The sequence below is a fragment of the Dipteris shenzhenensis genome, chromosome 26 (genome assembly GCF_047967505.1).
Source record: "Dipteris shenzhenensis isolate YYH24624 ecotype China chromosome 26, Dip_SZ_1.0, whole genome shotgun sequence".
NCBI classification, from domain to species: domain Eukaryota; kingdom Viridiplantae; phylum Streptophyta; class Polypodiopsida; order Gleicheniales; family Dipteridaceae; genus Dipteris; species Dipteris shenzhenensis.
The window spans coordinates 24,554,874-24,557,302 of record NC_141621.1 but is presented as its reverse complement, the minus strand read 5'-3'; the positions used below and the strand labels follow the sequence as shown (position 1 = coordinate 24,557,302).

At 37.3% G+C, this 2,429-nt stretch overlaps 1 pseudogene; it reads right to left on the bottom strand.

The window, feature by feature from the left end:
* Positions 1–526: 526 nt before the first annotated feature.
* On the bottom strand, positions 527–1,487 carry LOC147884862 (uncharacterized; annotated as a pseudogene).
* Positions 1,488–2,429: the final 942 nt, after the last annotated feature.

The window sequence follows — 2,429 nt, the reverse complement described above, 5'->3', positions numbered from 1 at the left end:
GTTAGCTGGTTTCCACATAGTTACAGGAGAGTGGAGCATTGATATCTAACATCCACAACATGTCTGATTTCAGTTATGGAGGCATCGTTGTCAATATCATCTATTTTTGACACATGATCTACTTGTTGGTCTTCTTCTTCAAAATCAGATTCTTGTGAATATGCATCTGCAAATCCATTTGACCAAGGTTCTATCCACCACTTCATATTCTCACCCTTTGGCTTCATATGCAAACTTTCACACCTTTCTTGAGCACTTTTCAGTCCCTTCAATGCTTCCATGATATTATCATCAATTGATACATACTTATAGTCTCCTAGATTAGCTTCAGGCATGTTCTCTTTGAGATTCAATTCTCTTCAAACATGTTCTTGCTTCTTATGTGCCTTGGTAAATAGAGGACTATCCTCTTTGCATTCAGAGTGTGCAAGCCTATTCATGCTACCTCCACTATGTGGCATATCCATTAAGTCATAAGCATGTTCTTGTCCCACCATGATTCCAATCTTGTTGAAGAAGATTTCAACTACATCTCTAAACCTGTAAGATGTAAAGAACACCTTAGGCGTGGACAAGATTCTCTAAAGTACTAGATCAATAGGACCACAAACTGGCATGAGAGTTGCACATCTAAGAAAGCTTCCCTACTTATGAAGTTTCTATTCAACTTATAGTTGGCATGATGAACAATCCAAGACCTCCAAATCTGAAAGAAAAAAGCGACTTTGCCCACAAGATAGACTCGATCTACAAGATTCAAATGTGGAGATAAGAAGATGTTGATGTAGTCTCCAGCAATTTCAAGATAAGCTTGTGTTCCTAGCATGCTCCTCTCTTTTCTATGAATTTTGTTGTTTGCCAATTCTCCCAAGCACCATTGTACTTGTCTATTGCATATTCTTTGAGCTCCAGCCCAATTTTCGCAGTCATCTCGCCTAATGTCTCCATCCGTTAGCATATGTTTGTCGATAGAAAAAGCATCATACACAATAATGACATGATTTAAGGTGATCCATACATTGCCAATAGTCAATTGATGCTTAGGTTTGTCAAGGACATTGACTAACTTTTTTCCATTATGTACAAAATCTTGATCATGTAGCCCAAAAACTCGATTTTCTAAAAGTTTTGCTGAGAGAGGCCATCCATCCCATTTTATCCCAAATCTACTACCTCTTTTATCTAGATAATCAAAGACCATCAATGTTCTTCATTGACTATCACCACCATGTCCAATAATTGGACCAACTGTGGCCTTTAGCTTCTCATTCCACAAGTTTAAAATAGCATCCCATTGCTTGCAAACAAAACTTGCATCAAATCGGCCACAAGTGCAATGAAGTGCGAGAACCAAGCGTGCGAGCGCATCATGCAATGGATTAACATGAAAAACTCTTGCACGTCCACCAATGACACAATTTTGAAATATCAATAATTTGATCAATTCCTTTTTGTCCTTCTCCCACTTTGATCATGCATGTAGTCATGCACTCATGATCATCTACTTTATATCCATCAAAAACCACAAGCATGTCATCGTTTGGATTCCACCTACAAGCAATAATAAGCACAAGTCTGTAAGCTCATATGCAATCCTCTTGCATTTAAAAGCAAGATTTATATTATGAAAATAATTTAGAGAAAAAGGAGGTTACCTTATCCGCTTCTTTATTGTAGTTTCATCTATGATGAAGGGAATCCTTGACATGATTCCATGCTTTTCTTTTTCTTTTTCATAAATTTTAGTGATTGCATCAAAAATATATCCATGTATACCAGGTACAAACTGAGTAGAAATTCTTTGCCCTCACTTTGTCATTGATAAAGAAGATCCATTGAGGTCAGAAATCAAAAAGTCATGTAACCTTGGGCCTCCCCACATCTTTGACACCTCAAATATTTCTTGTGTTCTCACTATATCTTCGTTCTGCAATTGACTTGATTATGTTTGTGGCAATATCTTGTAGAAAGTCGCATAAAGCAACTTTACCACCAAACTTTTCCAATCTATGGAGTATGTGAACCACTACTAGAGGACACTACAGGTCCACTAATATTTTGTGATTGCTGTTGTGAATTATGTGTAGCATTATTGTTTTGTGCATCTACATCATCAATCACATTTACTGATTTATACCAGCTACTCATCTCATCAAAAACAACATCTCTGCTCACTGTAAACTTACGAGTAGAAGGGTTATAGCATCTATACCCTTTCTGCTACAGAGAATAACCAATAAAGATGCACTTCTCAGCTTTTGGATCCAACTTGGATCTCAACTCATCTAGCACATGAACATAGGCAATGCAACCAAAAACTTTCAAATCAGAGATATCTGGTTTCCTACCAATATACCTCTCCTCTGGCATCATGCCATGTATTGCTGTAGTGGGAGTCTTGTTCATTATGTAGACTACTGTAGCAACTG